The sequence below is a fragment of the Triturus cristatus genome, chromosome 8, assembly GCF_964204655.1.
Source record: "Triturus cristatus chromosome 8, aTriCri1.1, whole genome shotgun sequence".
Classification (NCBI taxonomy): Eukaryota; Metazoa; Chordata; class Amphibia; order Caudata; family Salamandridae; genus Triturus; species Triturus cristatus.
Genome location: NC_140591.1, coordinates 1,544,363,200 through 1,544,377,983, shown reverse-complemented (window position 1 = coordinate 1,544,377,983; position 14,784 = coordinate 1,544,363,200). Strand labels below are relative to the sequence as shown.

At 45.1% G+C, this 14,784-nt stretch overlaps 1 protein-coding gene across 4 annotated transcripts in view; it reads right to left on the bottom strand.

Moving 5' to 3' along the window:
• The window catches only part of XNDC1N (XRCC1 N-terminal domain containing 1, N-terminal like), a 105,075-nt gene extending 90,539 nt beyond the window's left edge, over window positions 1–14,536 (bottom strand). For 3 of the 4 annotated variants that reach the window (XM_085623435.1, XM_085623437.1, XM_085623433.1), the window contains exon 1: window positions 14,054–14,535. The gene's annotated coding sequence lies outside the window, so the exon portion shown is untranslated. Of the gene's footprint in view, window positions 1–14,053 lie in introns of all 4 variants that reach the window. The other variant, XM_085623436.1, reaches the window with a different exon arrangement.
• Window positions 14,537–14,784: the final 248 nt, after the last annotated feature.

The following is a 14,784-nucleotide window of genomic DNA, read 5'->3' as shown; positions in this document are numbered from 1 at the left end:
AGTCTGCACTATACAACACTGCAAAAACACAAAATAATAAGTGTTTTGCACACTTCTGTCATTGGGCTATATTTGGGCTACATCTGGGTGATTTTGGGCTACATTTGGGCTCTTTTGTCTCCGGTGGCCATCTTGGGAGATTTATTTGTTATGAAGTTTCCTAATTTCCTCATGTACTGCAGTCTCCTCAGTAGGAAATGCTTTCAGTTTTTTACTTTGATTCCATCATGAAGGTATTCAGATATGTCACACATTTGCCATAAATTCTGAATGTTAGCACTCTAGTTGCTCATTAGATCACTGTAGTAAAACTACTGTTCACCATGGAAGTCTGCTCCTGGTATTAAAAGTGCATGTTTCAGTCTGCATGTCAGAATTTTTTAATGAAATAGAAGAGGATTTGAGAAGTCACTCAAAATGTGCCCTCATTTTCTTTCTTCAGCATTAATCATAATTTCTATGGCAAAATGAACCCCCTCATTGGGTTCCTTTTTAAATTAAATGTTTTAAGTGTTACCAGTTTATTCCAATCAAGATGGCTTCAGGTGTGCCATACTTTTGCCATAATGAAGACAGTAAGCGCTCTAGTTGTTTTTAAGAACACTCTGGGACATTCTGTCATTGGGCTATACTTGGGCTACATCTGGGTGATATTTGGGCTACATTTGGGCTCTTTTGTCTCTGGTGGCCATCTTGGCAGACTTATTTGTTATGAAGTTTCCTAATTTCCACATTTACTGCAGTCTCCTCAGTAGGAAATACTTTCAGTTTTTTACTTTGATTCCAAAGGAATTCAGATGTGTCACACATTTGCCATAAATTCAGAATGTTAGCACTCTTTTTGCTCATTAGATCACTGTAGTAAAGCTACTGCTCACCAGGGAAAACTGCTGCTGGTATTGAAAGTGCATGTTTCAGTCTGCATGTCAGAATTTAATGAAATAGAAGAGGATTTGAGAAGTCACTCAAAATGTGCCCTAATTTTTCTTTCTGCAGCACTAATCATACTTTTTATGGAAAAATGAACCCCCTCATTTTGTTCCTTTTTAAATTAAATGTTTTAAGAGTTACCACTTTAATCCAAGCAAGATGGCTTCAGGTGTGCCATACGTTTATCATAAGTAGGACTGTTAGCGCTCTAGTTGTTCTTTGGAACACTCTGGGAAGCTGCAGTAGAACACAAAGGAATCAACTGACAGTCTCTGCCCTTGTTGGATGTACATGTTTTACTGAGAATGTCAGACTTCATTCTCACATGACTGAGAAAGATAATGTGAATTTACAGAAAATAAGCTCTCAGTTTAGCTTATAGATCACCTTCCAAACCTCTGTGGGAAAAGCATGAGAAAATATTTCTCTCAATCAGGATATCCCAGCAGAAGGCTTTTTCACATGGTGAAATCACCTTAGAACATACCACAATTCCTAAAATGAGTATGGTACCATCAACAAATGATTTATAATGTAACTAAAGTCTTAAAACCTTCTATTAACTGCAATGCTTTTTAATGAGGTGCTATCATGTATATTGGTCCCAAGATGGCTGCCAACACTTCTTGGATGAAGTGCTGACAGCCAATCAGATCTCAGGATGAGATGTGTGGTTAGGCTCCGCATATATATATATATATATATATATATATATATATATATATATATATATATATATATATATGATTTGACTTTTGATTTTCTCAGGAACTACTGAACAGATTGACAACAGACCTGCAAAAGGCACATCCCTGACCTGAGGACTACCTCTCTGCCAAATTTCAAGTAATTCTGTTCAGCCGTTCGGGCTGTACCTTGGACTAAAGGTCCCTATGGAAAATTGCATGGGGAAAACGCGTTTTGGGACCCCCCTTTTTTCTCAGCCCCCGCTTGACGAATCCCCCCCGAGACTTACAGGGTAGGAGCGGAGCGCCCCACCTATTTTGAAAATTTCGCGAGGATTCGTCAACCGGCGCCAAAGTTATTCCAAATAGAATGTTGCGGATTTCCTATGGAAACACGGTCCTAACTATAACTATCTACTGGCGAATATATATATATATATATATATATATATATAACCAGACCTGCAGGTCTAGTAACTTTTAACAACTGACTTGACCTAACTGCAATACTCTTGACCCCTTAACTGGTAACAAACTGTGTGATCCTTGGTTAATTTTTATTTCACCAAGCCTCATTTGTCTTCAATATCACAAGAGAACCTTCAAATATGCAAGTTCAGCATGTGGTGCTGTAGAAAGAAAAAAAACCCTTGTTTGATTTACTAGGTTAAACTTTTGCTCCATGTAAAATAAGACTCCAGTCCGCATATAGGGTTAACATGATTCCTGACTTCGCTCTTTGTTAACTAATAGCATTATCATTAGGGCGGGGGCAGGAAACTTTCTTAATTCAGGTTTAAAAACTGAATTTTCATAAATACTCCCAAAGCAGCAGAAGCTGTTACTCTTAGATGAAACGCTTCACTTTGTTGTATTCAACAAAGAGTGTCACACATAGGGGCCTGTAGGTGTGACACTACGGCAGTCCAAGAGATTGGAGCAGCAGGGTTGTACCAGCTTCCGAGGCAGCCGATTTATAACAATTCTTTGTCAAAGCATGAGAGAAGCACTTGCCAAGATGGACCACGTTCCAAATGTAGCCCAACACTGTTACTCAATTCTAACAGAGCGCTGAGGTACAGCACGCAAGGGATGGCAAAAGCAGCATGTCGGGTTGTACATCCTGCCTTCTAATCAGCCAATAAGCAGCACACTAGATCACTGACTAAAAACACAAGTGTGAGCTGCAATCTGATTAGCCGATTGCAACTTGGGCAATGCAGTTTGAGCCTGCGCTGCAATCACGAGTGGTATTGGCACAACTTTCATAGGAGTGGGTGCTGCCATCACTGAAGTCCTAGGTATAATATAATTTAAAAAATCCAAGTATCATACACAAAGAAAAATATAGCAAATAAGACATGCCCATACAACAGGGCAGTGATAAGGGAACGGTATGTAATGGTTGGAGCACACGGTCACAAATATATCAGGAAACCATCATGTGGTAGTGGACCGTCATTTAAAGACCGCACATTTTCCAATGAAATGGTCACAAAATTTCCATTGACAGAGTGTTACTAATAAAACTATATAGTATGGAAAAGATAATCTGAAAAAAATCATGTTTCAGCAAATATTTATCCTTAGCACATCACCAAGTAAAACGTTATGATTCGCTTGGATCCCATTGAAATCTTTGTTTCCATCACACTTCAGAATTACAACAACAAAATGTCTTTTGCTAACTGCTGGTATATTTTGAAATATTTCTACAGCTCATTTACAAAGTATTTATTGTTTTTTATAAGTCAAAATTATGATCCTACAGCCTTTCCTTTCACGCTCCCTGTATCTCTGCAAGATTGTCGGGCAGTTCACTTTCCAAACTCCTATAAACTTTGAAGTCAGAGAAAGAAAAGAAAAACACCAGTCTCCATGATAAAGTGAGCAGCAGTTTGAACAGTTAAAAGCATCTTTATTGATCATTCACTTTCTGAATGAACAGAAGACCTGTTCTTCGCCAGCCTAAGCTTACGCGCCATGGGGTGCCAGTAAGCCTTAAAGAGCGTGTCTTGATAACAACGGACTCGTCATAGCGAGTGGAAGGGTGACACACCAATGACACCATGTCAAGGCCGGTACCTACTTGTTCAAAACAACTTGTTTGATGAATTTAAGAAAACAAACCTATGTAAATTACCCACTCTCCACCCTCCCCTCCATCCAATAATTTATAAGCAATATGCAGTACTTGGTTAGTCATACATATATTATGAACACAGCAATCTAAAATTTACATTCTCACAGTTACAAACAGCACCTGAGCCATACATAATATGGATAGGGGGCATGGCCAAGATGGCAGAAGGCTAGGACCTACTGAACCATAGCCCAGTTGTCTCTGCCCAGAAAATACAGACTTTAGCCCCCACCGGCACCAACCTCCTCCACCCCCACCCAACACCACCGCCCTCCCCGGGCCACTGCCTGGGGCCCCCCTGGTCACCTGTGTCCGAAGAAAACTGCTCAGAGGCGAGCACCAGCCAGAAGCCTCCGAGACTCACACAGGCCCTGAGAGACAGCGGAGGCCGGAGTACTTCCGAGTGGTTGCTTGACAGGGGATGGGTGCACTGACCTGCTGGTGAGATTGGTGTGGTGCTTGGTGGTCTAGTCGCAACCACCGGTGTTGCAGCTATCCCTACGGTGCAAAGGATCTGGGCCAGCGGACAATGGCTGCGTACCTGCTGCCGACCATGCCTCGGGCCTGCCCCACCCTAAACTCACACTGGCTGGCCTGACGGGACGGATCGGGTCACGGCAGATGGAGCACCCGCCTAGTGGTGTGATGTGATAAGCGGGCACTCCGATAGCAGAAGAGACCTACTTGGGTTGCCGAGGCAGGCACCCCAAAAGGAGCGGCGAGTAACGGAGGACGCAGGGGGAATGAGCCTACCCAAGTGCCTAGTGCATACAGCTATGTGGAGCTTTGCCAGCATTCTGAAGTCCAGGCTCCGTGGGTGGCCTCGAAGCGAACAAATGAGCAGGGAGGAAACTAACCCTGCTCAGCCCTGCTGCCAAATGGGGGGGCTGGAGGAGCAGCCGGAGGCCTAGTGACGAATTGCCCTGCCTAGAGGCTGATGTACAAAACAGGCTGTGTACGGAAAAGAAGAAGGTAGGAGCTCAGAGACCCCCAAGTCTTCCCCAATGCTTAGTGACCTTAGCATCAAGAACCTGGCTTTGGGTCTTCCATTTCTCTTGCAGCATCCCTTCTGTTTCCGTGTCTAATTGGGCCTCTACTCTGACTATGAAGGCTAGGGGCAATTGGCTGGCGCATCGAATACAAGAGCATGTACCGCTGCTTTAGACTGATGAGACAACACAACTCTCGGTACAAGTGGGGTGCCCATCTTGTGTTCGGATCCCCTATGAGTGAGTGAGTGAGTGAGTGTGTGACTTTCAGACTAAGGAGGCTATTTTCCATACACCCCACCTGCTCCAATACAGAGGCCCCTCAGCTATTTTAGGACCTATCAATGTTCACTGTAAAAAAAAGCTGTGGGACGTTCGGCCAGTCACGAATCGCCTGAGGAACTCCAGAATCTCACTCTTGGGGTCATCTTTTGACTCATCTTCTGCTTTGAGGGCAGAGTCCACCCACTCTGGTCCCTCTCCAACACATGCAACGTTCTTGGTATGGAGAATCCACCTACAGATGCCTGCCCCACCTCCGCACATGATCGGGGGAATCTCGAAGACGGCACAGGAGCAGACATAAATCGGCTTGGATGGCCTGCATCCTAACCCAAAGACCATAGAAAGGGATAACAAGGCTGTACTTCGCTCGCTGTCCGGAGAGGGGGCAGACGTTGAAGGAACTTGACTCCAGGTCTGATAACTGTGTTGCCTACCCTTGGCGGGTAGGATTTGGGGTGGTGGGGGCAGACTGTGGGGCGCATTCACATTTTGTTGATAGTAGTTCCGACTGTTACCACCCCTTTGCTGATGGTCCCAGGTTTGGTGATCTGCTTATGGTCACCCTTGGACTGTTCTTTCTGTTCTAGGGGTTTTGGTTTTCTTTAGGGTTTTTACTTTACTTTCTAATTGCACAATGCACACTAGGTCATTCTACAAATTGGTTCCAGGACCCAGCTATGGGCAGAGTGCCCCTTACCCATCAGCCCGCGGGCCCAGGGGGGGGGGGGGGGGGGGGGGGCATTTCCATAGAATTTTCCCCCTATCCTCTTCTCAGGAGCTAAAACTTCTTAGCCTAAAATGTACGGGGCCTCAATAACCCAATTAAGAGAGCAGCCATCCTCTCCCTACTTGAACAAAACAGGGGGATATTGGACCCCTCAAGGAGACACCTGCCGGCAAAAGACTACCATAGGAAGCAGTCTCGGCAATTACCTCAGCAATTCTGGTCATCTGGCCCTACTAAAAAAAGGGGGTGTTGCTATCCTTTTTTCCAAACGTTTCATGGGGAAGGTGCTGTCCACGATTGTGGAGATCTGGGGCCGATTACTAGCACTCTGCATACGGAAGGGTTCCATTCAGTATACACTTACAAATGTTTATGCTCCTAATGAACAGCAGAAGGGCTTCTTAATGGACTCACTGGTCAACGTTCTTCAATCCTCCCGACACATCTATAGTGGTTGGGGGGGGAAGACTTAAAACTTGTGATGGACTCTGATCTCGACCGCTCTGAGCAGCGTTTGGCCCAGAGCAGGGCCTTCTCGCCCACAGACTTCGGTTGGCTCGCTGACTGCGGCCTGCATGACCTATGGCGACGTACCCATCCTAGTGATAGGGACTACACATTTGCTCATAAGACATATGTGCAAATTGACCACTTTCTAGCTACCCCGACATTACTTAATGCCATCATAGATACAACTATTGAACTACGGTCTTTATCCGACCATGCACCTATCACCTTGTCAATGCAGCTGCCCGCCTCTACATCTCAGAGATTACAATGGCGACTTCGCAATACGATGCTACAGTCCGTGACCACAGTGGATGCACTCCAGGTTATCATCACAGATTACTTAACCGCCAACACTGTGGAGGAGATTTCACTTACCTCTACATGGGAAGCCTTAAAGCTAGTCGTTAGAGGATAATTATTGCTCTCTGCTGCAGAGAACCATAGCTGTTGAAACAAACTAGGAGAGCTCGAGAGGAGGGTCTACGAGTTGGAGACTATCCATAAGCTTACTTGCACTCCTAGAATCTGGAGGGAGTTGGAAATGACGCAGCTACAGCTTAAGCGGCTAGATTTAGATAGAACGGAATTCACAATACTTTGCCCTAAACAAAGTTTACTTGGGGAACAACCGTAGTGGTTGCATGTTAGCGCACCGGCTTCGCAGCAAGCGGCATGCTGGATCAGTGAAATCCATTTCTACTGGCCCAGACACAGACAAGTAACGCTGAGGCCATTTCCGCGGCTTTCCAGGCCTTCTATGCTTCCTTATACTAGTCTTCAGAACGCCCAACAGCCAACCCTGGGGGATACCTATGCAATGTGGCTCTCACTTACCTGCCTCCTGCGAAGGCAAGCGCTCTGGATCAACCCAATCACGTAGACTAAGTCATTTCAGAGATCAACCGCTTGTAGCTCATGAAGTGCCCTGGCTCGGACGGCTTCAGCACTTTGTTTTATAAAACATTTTGCCCAGAACTTGTCTCCCTGCTCACTTAGTTGTTCAACTCCTTCTCTGAATCTGGCTCCCTGATGGATATCATGTTTACAGCTTCGAGATCAGCCATTCCCAAGCCTGGAAAAGATCCGACTTGGGTCATATAGGCCTATCTCGCTACTCAACATCGAAGCGAAGATTTTTGCGATTACTTTGGTTCACAGCCTCAATGCCCCGATGCCAGGTCTTTTTGACCCTGATCAATAGGGCTTTATTCCTGCTTGAAAGTGCTGGGACAACACATAGCAGATATGTCATCTTACAGACAAGGGACATCGGTCACAAAAGGAAGCCCTGTTGCTCTCTATAGATGCCCAAAAGCTTTTCGATTGGGTACATTGGTCTAATCTCTTCAATACACTGCAGCAATTCAGCATGGGTGAGAGTTTTGGAAAACTGATTCGGAGAATATACAATGCTCCTATAGCATCGGTCAGGGTGAACGGAGTCCAGTCATTTTTCTATCGGAGAGGGGCACGCGGCAGGGGTGCCCGCTTTCGCCGCTTCTCTTTGCTCTATACATGGAGCCACTAGCACGGAAGCTTAGGGACAAATCAGCAGTCAAGGGTATTCCATTTGGATCGGACCACCAGCTGATAAATCTCTGTGGCGATGATGTCATCTTCCTGGTTACGGAACCTCTAACCTCCTCCCAGATATAGTTGTTGAGCTTCAAGCATTTGGCATGGTTTCGGTCAATATGCAGAAATCGCAGATCTTGAATCGTTCTGTGGCTCCGGCAACTGAACTGACATTAAGAGAGTAGTTTCCATTCGAGTGGGTTAAGGAGGGCCATTCCTACCTGGGCATTTCTCTGGTGTGAACGTTACCAAAGACTGTGGCTGTAGGCTACGCATCCCATGCCTCCCAGATTCGAAAAGATCTGTTGATGTGGAGCAGTTTGCTCCTCTCGTGGATGCGACGAGTGGAGGTGGTTAAAATTACCATTATCCCCTGATTTCTCTACATATTCCAGACCTTACCCTCATCTCCCCCAGCCAAGGCGATCCACTCACTACAACTGGATACTAACAAATTCATATGAAATTGGAAGAAACCCCGCCTACATCAGCATCTCATCTACCATCAAAGCCAGAGGGTGGGCTTGCGGTGCCCCAGTTTCTCTCATACGATCATGCTTCCCGGTTGAGATTCTTAGTAGAGTGGAATGGGCAGCTTTCGGAGAAACACTTGGACTTCATGGATCAGGCTGTTGCTGGTACGCAAATCTGGAGGGAGGTATGGCTCCCCCACCAAAACAGAGCTTGGGGATTGTACTCCTCACCCGTGACGAGAGGGGCTCTAAATGTCTGGGACGCGGTTGCAGTTAAATTCTGCCTGACTACTTTCCCCTCGCCAACAACACTTCTTTTCGCTAACCCGGACTTTGTTCCGGGGAGGACTCAGGGTTGATTTCGAAGATGGATAAATGGAGGGTGTAAGCGTCTGGGCTGCCTATTTGGCATAGACCGATTTATTTCTTTTGATCAGCTCAAATCGGACTATTCCCTCATGGACGCAGATCATGTCTCATCTGCAGCTACGGCATTGGGTCCTGGAACACAAATAGGTGCAGGCCAACAGCTGATTTAATTCGAAAAGTGGCTGTTCCTGAAGATAGAAGATTAGCAGTTGATCTCTGAAATCTGCACATTACTTGGAAAGTATAGGCTGCTGGTCAGGTCCCAGGACAGCAAAGATGGGAGGCCCAGATAGGTAGAACCCTTACTAGTAAGAATGGGGGGGGGCATACACAACAGAGTACATCACACTGAACACACCATAACTAGCACTAAAATTGCATATGAGATTACTTCGTATTGGTATTACACCCCGGAGCTGCTACATAAGTGGAACACAAGCAGATCCAAGGCCTGTTGGAGAGGCTGCCGTAGTACCGAGACCCTCCATCTCTTCTGGCACTGTACCAAGCTCACTAGATACTGGGAGCAGATCTTAAATGACAATGACTCCAGTTCTGACACCAAGATCCCACCCGGCAAATTCTCTTCTGGGTCTCCCAGACGTTTCCTCTCCTCTCCTACAGGGGGAAGACAGATGGTTCTTGATCTGAACGCAGCCCACGAAGTGATACTCTTGTTGTGGGGCACAGACAAAACGCCAGAACACAATGCTTGGTTGCAGAAACCATGGTTCCTCTGGAGTACGGAGAAGATATCCTTGGCAGTTACCCCAGGGCGTTCTTATGCAGAACTGTGGGCCCCATTCATTCCCATTCTTTCTTTGGAATTCAGGGAGTTGACATGCCCATCGTATCTCCGGCTTCTCTGCCTCATCCCGGCGACACCAAACTGAGGGGGCGAACTGGCCTAACTAATACCAGGTGTACGAGGTGTCTCTGAGAAACTTCGTAATCGCTACAATGCTCAGTTTTCTCACAAGCTCAAAGGAAATTGGGTGGGGTCAGTTACTTCTTGTTTTATTAACAGCCTTACTTGACTGCCGGCCCCAGGGTTGTAGGTAGTAGATATGTACTGCAGGCAACATGCTGTGTTAATATGCATATGGGCTGGTACGATAATAAATTAACAGAATTGATCCTAAACATGGACAGAAACTTTTCACGAGGGTCCAAATTCAGATTTGGCCACAAACACCTGTATTATGTCCCAGGAGTCCAGGCAGCTCCTTTATTGTATCTTGTGCACAGTGCCAAATAACGTGCCAGTTCAGCTACAGGACATCGTATATACATATGTGCAGCTAAGATGCCTTCTTGGCTTAGATCTGTGCATTGAAGGCCTTCTTGGCTTTCCAATTCATAGCTTCAATGTGCCCAACAATTACCAGCGGCAAATCAATAAATGTATAAATCTGTTTCTGGGGTGCAGTTCTATGGATCAGACCACATAAGCATTTCTGAGGCCTCAAGAGAAATTCCAAACCTGTACCCAAAACCACCTCTTAAAGCTACCAATCCCTTAACACAATCAACCCCTTACTACTGCTTATTGCTACTAAGCCCTGACACCTACCAAATCCTTCCTTGAATACTAAAACCCCTTCCCTACCTCACAGTAAATGCTCTGCTCTACCTTAGCCGGAGGCTGGCCCCTTACTCCTGCTCCCAATATACTTACCTTTAACCTATAAAGGAACATTTTTTGATTTGTTGGTTGTTGGAAACTTGTTTTATTGCAATTCTTTTAATAGACCTAACTGATAACATTTTCTTGGTCTACTCCTCAACCCCCAATCACCCCTCCTGGAATATTGTGACTGAACTAATGAAAGTTGGGGTAGTGGTGGGAAAAGAAAGCAGCAGCAGGGTAAGGGTGACTGCATTAAATAACAGTGCACGTTCCCCAGGGAACTAGTGGCAGCGATAATCCTCCCCAGGTACTATTTAGAACTAGAGAGACCGCATACCATGCCAACCCTTTAGCCCATCCCACAATGGCTTTTAAGTGTCTAAATGTGCCAAGCATGTAAAGGATATTAAACTCATCACAGACCAGTAGCTAATCACAATAATACAACAAACAGCTAATAAAATTTAAGAAAAGAAAGAGGAAGATCAAATTAAACTGCACCGCAAGCTTGTATTTACTGCCCTTTCATATAACTCTTTTTCTGTTTAGATTGCCACCCTATCTCTTTTTATAACTATACCCCTCCTTGACCAATATATACCAAATTTGGCAATATTTAAGTAAGACTACTATTCTGTTTTCCACGATTTGGCATAAACAGGTCTGGTGGCTCGGGCAACGGGAAAAAGAATGTTACCTCTTAAATGTATATATTGTCATGTCATTGTAACTCTTAATGTCCAGTTCCATCTTAGTCCTGTACTATGCCTTTTAACAAAGAAATGGCTTTCCATAACATCAAACACATATTTAGAAAACTGACAAACCTCAATATAACAATGATGTTTTGTCCCAAAGTCATGTAGTGCAACTATGGAAAATAATTAAAACTGGCAGGAAAAAAAAATGTAAAGAAAGTAAAACAACAAAAAAGCATAACATTTGTGTTTATCCAATAAGGAGCTACAGTAAACTGATAAGCATAGAAGCCACTCGTTAGCAAAACACCCCAGAAAATTACAAAAAAACAGCTTCCAAAACCAGTAAATGTGTGTGCTGCAAACTCAATCCAAGAAAGAACCAAAAATGCTCCTATAAGTTGTCCCCCCACGGTTACGCTCAAAAGTATCCTTCAGTCAGATCCAAACTCTTGTTTTAGTGCGGTCCATCAGGTACTTGCAATGAGACGCACAACCACTTCACACACATCAACATGTTCAAATTCCCTTCAATAAATAACCCAAGTCCTAATCAGCAGAATCTACCAACTTGCATCAATTTTAACAAATGTTTAGTGCGCTCACGAACTCCGCAAACTGCACTAGCTATGCTATCCCCCTCAGTTAGAGGAACATTTTCCGCTTAGGACTATGCTACTCCTAGTGAAATGCAGAAACTTTCCTCAAAAGATTCACAAGCCTCACTTTATTACACTGCAGAATTTATAAAGCACAATGAGGTCACTAAGGGTCTGATTACAAGACAGGTGGAGGGGGTGGGCAGTTATTCCTCATTCTGTTGGGATTAGCTTATAAAATTGCACAGTACTGAGAGGTACTACTGTGTTATGCTTTGAGTATTTCTAAAGCGCACCATCACATGAGGGTATCCTAACCCTGAGCAGGTGAAATTCTAGTATCTCCTAGGGAAGCCAGATGGGTGGGGGTTATTCAAAGAACTAAATCTTCAGCTTCTTGTGGAACACAAGAAGTGAGGAGACTGTGTAGCGACAGGTCGTTCCATGCTTTAAGGCGGTGTAAGAAAAAGCCAAATATCCAGATCTTGCTCTGCGTATGTGTGCAAGTAGGAGTCTGGCTGAATGGTGGTGTCTGGAAGGTTTGTGAAAGGAGATGAGACTGTTGAGGCAGGCGGGCCAATATTGTGTAGTGCTCTGAAGGAATCAGTAAGGAGTATTAATTGAGAACCCTTGTGTATTGGGAGCCACTGGAGATCTGAGGTGGGACAGGATGTGAACACTAAACAGGAGATTGAAGGGGATTCTGGCGACGGAGTTCTAAATTGTTTGTAGTCTTCTCGAAAGAGGCTTACAGATTCCGGCATAAAGGGTGTTCCCATAGTCTAGCTTGCTAGTGACAAGGGCATTTGTGGTGGTTTTGAGAGTATCGCTCCAGAACCACTAGAACATTTTCCTCAAAATATTCAGGGTGAGGAAGCAAGACGCTATGATGGCACTGACTTGCGTGGTCATGTTTGCTGTAAATGACTTCCAGAGATTCTTTGCCTTGGTGATTTGAGGGAGGGGAGTCCTATCTCGGCCAGCCACCATGTGGAGTCCCATTTCAAGGCGTTCTTGTGAGAGATCACAACTAGAGTCTTGTCGGTGTTGAATATGCAACAGTTGGTGACTTTAGTCATGTAGGCAGTGAATTTGTTTCAGGTGGTGAGTGTCATTAGCATTGGAAAGGATGATGATGTTCTGGGTGCAGGCTATGCTTGCCAGAGGGATCACATATACATCTACGAGGATCAGGCTGCGCGAAAGAACTTGGGGTATATTCCACAGATAAGTTTACTGGTGTCCAAACAATATTGACTCTGCTTGTATAAGTAAGGAGCAAATACCACAGAGAGCGGGCCCTTTGACTCCCAAGCTTGTGTCGCTGTCGGAGATCGTGTCAAAGGCAGCAGAGCGTACCGGGAGAGGATGAGGGCTGCTGTTTTATGCTGTCCAGGATCGTGCAGATATGTATGGTCTGTGGCAGCATTGTCACTATTTGCAGAGACAACATACAACAGTGCCAGCCTCTAATTATTCTAATATGATTATTCGCAAGTGATGTTCCCAGGTGGAATGAAGTTATGAGCTATAGCCCAAATTAGTAGAGAAAACGTGCTCGTCTTGCCACTGTGATGCCCATTACTCCACAGACAAACCTCACTGCAAGCCTGAGATATTGGGCTTGCAAATAAACACAATCATAGACACGAGCATATATGAACATAATAAAGCATAATTTCAACCTATAGCACTTATGTCTCAAATAACATCCTACAGAGATGGTAGCTTTACTTCCAGTGGACCGGTGCGCACCCTTTACTAGGTAAGTACGACACCACAGCAGGCACCAGGAACACACATGTGATGGACAATCTGTTGCGGAGCTACAGGTAGACCATTTCCTCAATTACTCATTGCTAAGTCCATTCCTGCGATTCACTTTCTGCCTTACCTTCAGAAGGTCGGAAGAGACCAAGGGCCTGATTTACAAAGGTAATCCTATACTTTGGTGTAAGTTGACTATTTTTTCCGTATTCACTAATGTAGCAACTTCTTATAAAGGAAATTCCAATAAATCCAAGGAAACAAGTTGGAGAATAAATAAAGTGTTTATTCTCATCGAAAGGACCCAACATCTGAATACACATCTGAACATTCTGGATTACTGTGATGTCAAATAGAATAACATATGACAAACACTCTTAAAGTAGCATGCCACAATAATAAATAAGAACAATACAATAACTTACTACAAATTTAATTTTACTAATGGTGATTTTTACGACTGCGAAGACAGGACAAGCAGAGTCTCCGCAGTGCTAAAATTGCTATTAGTAATATTTATACTCGTAGTTTCTGAATAGCAAAAAATTAATAAACCTCCCCAAAAGTGTATAATTAGCTGTAAATGAGGCCCTCTGAGATCTGTATTTAACCAGGTGCTAGCTCATAGCGCAGGACTGAGTCTGAATGGAATAAAAGCGTCTGTGCACTCACCCTGGTAACTACTTGCCCGTCTGGGAGACCGGTGCAGGCAGCCCGGTGCCGCACCGAGCGCCGGCTCCTTTAAGAGTTCCGCTATACGTGAGCACGCAAGGACGACTCGTCTTCCCGCCGGACGATGAATAAAGCAGCCCGGGGGGGGGGGGGCGGGTGATACCGGTAAGTTGCTGCAGAGCCAGGGCTGAATGTTTTTTTTTTTTTTTTTAAATCAGGCTCACACCCCCTTTTACCACACAATGCACCGGCCGCGCTGGAAGCCTGCCCGGGAGTCCTCCTAGTGGAACCAGCCTCCTCGTGGGTTACCTGGCCGCCAGAAGTATGGAATCTATGCCATCTCCAGGGGCCGCCTTCACTACGACCGGGCCAACTCTACAGGTTCAGGCGGGAGGCGCTTCCCGAGCGTGTGGGACTTCACCACCCGTCCCCCCCGATGGAGGATCGGCTCTTTACTACTTCAAAAACTGAAGGAGGCGACAGCCAATCACTAAGCTACTTTATATTGATTGACATGTTCGATGACGGGACTGGGAGGAGCTTGATGACTGCACCGTCCTAAAGAGGCCACGATTGGTTGTTTTCAACAAATTGCCCCGGAAAAGATTGCCCCAGCTGCTATCCGGAAAAGACTGCCCCAGCCGCCCCGGAAGAAACTGCTCCATCCGCTTACGGGCCACTGTTCTAGCCCAAGTTCTTTGATTTTATCAGAGGGTGTTGGAGTCGTATGC